Source organism: Babylonia areolata, chromosome 18, assembly GCF_041734735.1.
Source record: "Babylonia areolata isolate BAREFJ2019XMU chromosome 18, ASM4173473v1, whole genome shotgun sequence".
Lineage (NCBI taxonomy): Eukaryota > Metazoa > Mollusca > Gastropoda > Neogastropoda > Buccinidae > Babylonia > Babylonia areolata.
Window position 1 is genome coordinate 43,041,974 of NC_134893.1, and position 7,500 is coordinate 43,049,473.

General features: G+C 42.6%; 1 protein-coding gene across 5 annotated transcripts in view; it reads left to right on the forward strand.

Moving 5' to 3' along the window:
• LOC143292788 (uncharacterized) overlaps positions 1 to 7,500 on the forward strand; it is a 159,787-nt gene that overhangs the window by 74,738 nt on the left and 77,549 nt on the right. The gene's annotated exons all lie outside the window — the stretch shown is intronic.

The window sequence follows — 7,500 nt, forward strand, 5'->3', positions numbered from 1 at the left end:
ATCGCTTACAACGATTTGTGGAATTCCATGGCGAGCAAAAATACTCTTAATGTGAGATATCACATGATTGGCTGTGGTGTTACTCAGTGTGACCACCTCAATGTAGCGTGAGTAGTAGTCAACAACCAGAAGATACTGCTGTCTTGAAATCTCAAACAAGTCCATGCCAACCTTTTGCCATGGGAATGCCGGTGTGGCAGTTGTGATGAGGGGTTCTGGTGGTACACGTCTCTCTTTGATGCAGATTGGGCACTTCTGGACCATGGACTCAATTTGGACTGATAGCCTGGGCCACCAAACACAGTCTCTGGCTAGTGCTCGACATTTACCGATGCCTTGGTGTCCAGTGTGCAGCTTCTCAAGGATGTCAGCTCGCAGGATTTCTGGAATTATCAGTCTGCTCCTGTAGAGAAGTATGCCCTCTTGCACTGTGATTTCTGAGCGGACAGACCAAAACACCTTCAACTCTGGATCATCTGGACTCGAACCTGGCCAGCCTTCCTGGACATATCGGTATAGCACCTGACAAACTCTGTCTCTCATACATTCATTTCGAATCTGTTCAAGTCGCCACTCTGATGCTGGCTGGTTCTGGATGACCTGATGTACGAAGAGATCATCCTCCTCTTCTTGCGTCTTCTCTTCTGGTTTTTGTTTTCCTGCTGGTGCACGTGACAGAGCGTCAGCTGTCACAAGGTTTTTTCCTCTTATATACTCGATGGAGTACGAGAACCGCATCAGACGCATTCTGAATCTCTGAATCCTGGGTGGCAGATCTTCCAGGCCTTTAGACTTCAGAAGGGCCAAAAGGGGCTTGTGATCTGTTTGGATAACTAAATCCTGCAGCCCTACAATGTAATCTGCAAATTTCTCACATGCCCAAGTCACAGCAAGGGCTTCACGTTCAACTTGCGCATACCTTCTTTCTGTGTCTGTCATGCTCCTGGATGCATAGAACACTGGTTTTAAGTGTCCATCTGACTGTTTCTGTAGGAGGACTGCACCAAGGCCAAATGAGGAGGCATCGGCTGAGACCACTGTTTTTCTGGTTGCATTGTAGTGTGCCAAGACTGGAGCTTCTGTCAACTGCTTCTTGACTTTTTGGAATGCTGCCTCCTGAGCTGTGGCCCAAGTCCACTCAACATCATTTTTCAGCAGATCTCTAAGGGCCTTGCTGTCATCTGCTAGGGTAGGTCCTGCAAATTTGGCAACATGATTGATGACTCCCAAGAGTCTCCTTAGGTCTGACACATTCTGTGGCCTGGGAAAATCCTTGATTGCATCGATTTTTTCTGGATCCATGGCTATCCCATCCTTGGAGACAACATGCCCGAGGAATCTGATTTGGTCTTTGGCAAACTGGCACTTGTCTCCATTTAAGGTGACGCCTGCCCGTTGGAGGGTCTCCATCACCTTCTTCAAGTGGATGTCATGCTCTTGCTTTGACGACCCATAGATGAGGAGGTCATCAATGTCACAGATCACTCCATCGTGATTCTCTAACAACTGATTCATGCGTCGCTGGAACACCTCAGGCCCTGAACTTATTCCAAACGGCAACCTGGTATAGCAATACCTCCCATAGGGAGTAATGAATGTAGTCAGTTCTTGACTTTCTTCATCCAAGGGTATCTGGTGAAAACCAGAATTGCAGTCAAGTTTGGTAAACACGGTTGCGCCTGACAGTTGAGCCAAAAGTTCATCAGTTGTTGGCAAAGGATAGTTCTCTCTTCTAACTGATTCATTGAGTTTGCTCAGATCCACGCAGACTCGGACTCTCTCATTGCTCTTGGGGACAACTACTATAGGGGCACACCAGTCAGTTGGCTTGCTAATGCTGCGGATCACTCCCTGCTGTTCCAGCTGATCCAGCTCTACCTTGACCTTCTCTCTCAGAGGGTGGGCTAAACGACGTGGAGCTGACACAGCGTAGGGAGAACACTTGTCTCTGAGGCGGATTTTGTACGATTCCTGTAACTTGCCAAGACCTCTGAAGAGTTCAGGAAATTCTGCTATAAACTGTGTTTCCTCAGTTTCCTTCACCATGTTCACTCGCACAATCATATTCAGGGCAGTGATAGCAGGCCGACCTAGCAATGCTTCCTTGAGGCCACTAACGACGTACACTTCCTGAGTCGTCGTGTGGTTCTGGAAGGTTAACTGTGCTGTGAACTTGCCTAGGCAAGGGATCTGGACTCGGCTTGCACCAAACAGCTTCTTGTTTGATCTCTGTAGTGGTCTCTTGCCTTTTGGCACCATCGATGGTGGCACTACAGTGACATCTGCCCCTGTGTCCAGCTTGAACACGTTATCCATGCCTTCCAATCTAACCTTGGCTTTCCATGCATCTGATGTTGCCTTGTGATTGACTGAATCCAGGAAGACATCTTCTCTGCGTGCTTTGGAGTTCTCTTTAGGCCTAAAAAGACTTGCCACTGTTGCTTCTTCTGCTTCTTCCTCCAACCTCCTGACTGAATAAGGCAAAGAGCGACAAACTGCAGCATAATGACCAATCTTGGAACACTTCCTGCATGTGGCTGCTTTTGCAGGACAAGCATCTCTTCTATGTGGACCCCTTCCACACCATGAGCATGGCTTGCTTCCTCCTGATGATGTCCGTTTCCACGGTGGCATGCTCTGTTGTGGTCCTTGTTTGACTTTGTTTACTTCAACTACTTCTTCACTGCTAATACCTTCTCTAAATGTTCTGGACTGCATTGACCTTGCTCTAGCCTTGGACGTTTCTTGGGCTCTGCAAATTTCTACTGTTTGCTGAAGTGTAAGAGTCTTGTTTTGTAGCAGTTTCTCCCGTGTGTCATCGTCTATCACTCCTATAACAATTCGATCTCTGACCATCCTGTCAGGCTCCTTGAAATTGCATGTTTTTGTCAGTTTTCGCAGGGCTGCAACGTATGCATCAATAGACTCATCCTTTGATTGGTTTCTTGAGTGGAACTTGAAACTCTCATACACTTCATGAGTAGTTCCCAAGCAGAAGTCATTGAATTTGTCAAGAACTGTCTCGATGTCTTTATTGTTTTCTCCCTCTGCAAACGGCAAGCCCTCATAGATTTCCTGTGCATCCTCTCCGATACATGCGAGCAGGACGGCACAGCGATACTCTGATGCTTCTTTGTCTAAACGAGTTGCAATTTCGTAATTCTGCCATTGTCGAAGAAATTTTCTCCAATTTGCTTCAATGTCCGAAGAAACATCTAATTTTGCTGGAACTGGAATATTTGCAGTAAAACGCTTCTGTTGTTGCTGTTCTGCTGCCATACTGAAGGTGCCTACTATCAGTATTAAATATTTTGACTAGTCCTGAGCACTGACGTGACGTACACAAAATGTCAAACTATGGTGTTACGGGAGGAACTTGTCAAAGGTCAAACGTCATTGTTTTTAGGCCGACACTGATGTCTGGATCTATTGAGCCACTGTGAATGTGAGTGTGACGTACATTAGCAATGTGCGACACATGAAAACTGATCCGTGTTCGAAGACGTGTGCAAAAAAAAGAGAAAAATTAGACCGTTACCTGTTTTCCACAGTTTTTAACCGTTCTCAACAAACAGTAGCCATCTTCTGACACCATGTTGTGTTACCTAACTTAGGTTTTCGCACGCAGTCACACTGAAGAACCAGATATGCCGCCATGGAGGTTTCAGCTCAAGTCCCCTTTTATATAACTGAATACCGATCGGGCCAACTGTGGATGGCGTACATTTAAGAATAAGGCGACTTGCCTTATGTCACAAATATCTAGATCAAATGTATAAGAGTCTTTCATAGAACCATCTTGTTAAGGGAACTCATCTTTCACTGTATCTGCCTCTATCTGTCTCTTTTCTATGTGTATCTCTGTCTTTGTTGTCGGTTTGTCTCTGTCTCTGCCTAATTGTCTCGATCTTCGTCTGTCGGTTTCAGTCTGTCTGTCTCTCTGTCCCTCTGTCTCTGTTTGTCTGCCCACGGTTTGTCTGTGTGTCTTGTGTCTGTCTGTCTGTCTGTCTCTCCAGGTACCGCTTGCTCGCTCGATCACTGTCTCTGCCAAGTTAATTCAGGTGTTTCAGTGGTGAGACAGATGCAACATTTGCACGACGACTTATTTTGTATCCACGATGTTTTCTCACAGTCGTAAGACGCTTTCCGTTGTTTGAGCGGACTGTTAAAGTTTTTTTTTTTTTTTTTTTTTTTTTTACCAGGCTTCTTCCTGGTTTCTGTACAGCTTTACCAACAGAATAAGCCCTGGTGAAGCCTTGCCAACAGACTCACCATGGTGGCTTTACCAACATATCGGTGTTATGTAATGAAAGCTTGATCAAATATCGATGTTATTTGATGATAGCTTCATCAACAGATAGGCGTAGAATGACGAAGGCTCCACCAATAAAGCGGTGAAGTACTGACAGACAGTGCCGCTATACAATGATGCTTTATCGACAGGTTGTTGAGGCTCTACCGTGGCGATAAAGGCTTTGCCAACAGGTCGATGTATTACAGCGGTGACGCCTGACCAACAGGAAGGAGGAGGAATTTTGTTCAATGTCCCGTTACACACATATCGTTGATTGAAGACATTTTGTTAAAGTATTTATGAATACATTTGAGTATTATCGGTTAGAAGGGGTGGGAGATGTGAATGAATGGAGGGTTGGGGAAACTGGGCAAATGAGGGTGAAATTTGAAAAAAAAAATCTAAATACATTTACAGGAAATTACTTAAAGGACTTCGTAAAAGAAGTCGTTAAGCTGACAAGTGAAACAACTGATAATGAATGCAAAAAGTCAAAAACATCAACGTTCTCAGTCACTTGTGAAGACACACTTTCGTGTACATAAGGCTTCATCAAGCTACAGTCAAAAATTATATGCTTAATTGTCAGGTTACTGAAGCATATGCACTTGACATTAGAACAATACTTGGTCCGTAATGAATTTGATAATAGCTTGACCAACAGATCACTGCCATACGATGATGCTTTACTAAGTCGATGCGATGTAATGAAAGCTTTACCAGCAGATTGACAATCTGCGATGATGCTTTACCACACAGATTGATGTTATACGATGTTGCTTTACCAACAGATCGATGTTATTATTATAATAAAAATTCACTACCAGATCTATGTCTTACGATGATGCTTTGCCAAACAGATGAATGCTACGACTTACTGATAGTAAAACTGAAGCTATCATTATTTCTTCAAGCAGACTGTGTATAAAGAATTCTTTACGTTCCTTTCTCAAAGTTGGAGATTAAGATGTATACTTTGTACCTTCAGTGAAAAATCTGGGTATGACGTTTGATTCAAACCTCAGTTCTATGAAGAAACACATAAACAACCTCTGCAAGGCTGCATACTTTCAAATTCGAAAGATCAGTTCCATCCGACATCTCCTTACTACTCAAGCAACACAAACCCAGTCTGGTTTGCTCTCTTGTCTTGTCCAGACTTGATTATTGTTACTCACTCATTGGTTGTCCTCAATACTTAATACATGAACCCCAGAAAGTTCAAAACGCAGCAGCAAGGTTAATCTTTAGAACCAAAAAGACTGACAATATCATTCGTCTTTTGCATTCTCTTCACTGGTTACCAATTTCTGCCCGCATTCGGTGTAAAACCGCAACTCTTACCTTCAACTCCATAACGTGTGCTGCCCCTCAGTGTTTGAGAGAAGTCATTCAAACCTACACACCCCCACGACAACTTACATCATCTTTCGATTCACGGCGGCTACTCGCTCCCCGTGTTAAAAACCAGTCCTTCGGTCATTCTTCCTTTTCTTATTCAGCTCCATCTGTATGAAAAAGTTACATCACGATCTTCGCCACTCTTCCTCATTTCAATCTTTTAAAACCGGTCTGAAAACTATCTTTTTGAAAACACCTATACATAGACCTTCCATCTCTTTCCAATGACATTCAGTTATAATCCATGCAGACTCCTCGCGTGCGTGCGTGCGTGTGTGCGTGTGTGTGCGCGCGTGCGCGCGCGCGTGGGTGTGTGTGTGTGTGTGTGTGATGTTTATTGTAAAGCGCTTTGAGCTCCCTTTCAGGGAGGAAAGCTCTCAAGTATCCATTATCATCATTATTACTATATGATAAAGCTTTACCAACAGATCTGTGTGATATGACAAAAGCTTTGCCAACGAATCAAATGACGATGCTTTAATCCACAGATCTACGTAGTATGATGAAAGCTCCACCAAGGAATCGATGTAGTAACTGACAATGAAAGCTTTACCGGCCAACAGATCGATGAAGTACGATGATGCTTTTCCAACAGATCGGTGATGTGCAGTGACTTTACCAACAGATACAATATGATACACGATGAAGATTCTATATGATGATGTTTTACCAAACCGATTGATATCAGATGATGAAGCTTGATCGATTATATACGATGAAATCTTCTAAGCAGATTACCAACATTTCAGTGTCGCAACAGATCAGCGCGATATGATGAAAGCTTTACCGAACAATCGATGTAATATGATAAAAGTTTTCCCAAAGTATTGATGTCGTTTGATGAAAGTTTTACCAACATATCGTTGTTGGATGACAAAAGCGCTATCAACAAATCGATGCTTACGATAGTTATTTACCAATAGATCGATGCTATACGATAAATCTTTACTTGTAGATCGATGCTATAGATCGATGCTATACGATGAATCTTTACTTGTAGATCGATGCTATACGATTAACCTTCACCAACAGATCGATGCTACACGAAAAAAGATTTACCAACAGGTTAAAGTAGTGCGATAAAGCTTTTCCGACAGATCAGTGTAATACGATGATACCTTCCAAAAGATTATTCGTTGAAGCTTTACCAACAGATCACAATCAATTACAATGATAATTAACCATCAGATCTGTGATATACATGATGCTTTATCAACAGATCGATGCCATACAATTATGCTGTACCAGCAGATCACAATGCATTACAATGATAATTAATCATCAGATCGGTGATATACAATGATGCTTTACCAACAGATTGATGCCATACAATTATGCTTTACCAGCAGATCAATGAATGCTTACAATAGATCGATGCTACTGAATGAAGCTTTATGATAAATCGATTCTATATAATGACGCTTTACCAACAGGTTGATGCTGTACAAATCTTCGTCTGTACGATAAATCGTTTCTATACAATGAAGCTTTACCAATAGATCGATGCTATACGAAAATCTCTACCAATGGATCGATGTCATACAATGAAGCTCCACAATGGATTGATGCTATATCATGAAGCTTTACCGATAGGCTGATGATATATAATGAATCTTTGTAGTAGATCAATGATTTTCGATGAAGCTTTACCAGCATATCGATGCTATATGCTGATGTTTTACCAGCAGATTAATTGCTATATCATGATGATGCTATACCAACAGATTGATGCCATACAATGATCTTTTACCAGCAGATCAATGAATCCTTGCGATAGATCGATGCTATAGGATGGAGCTTAACAA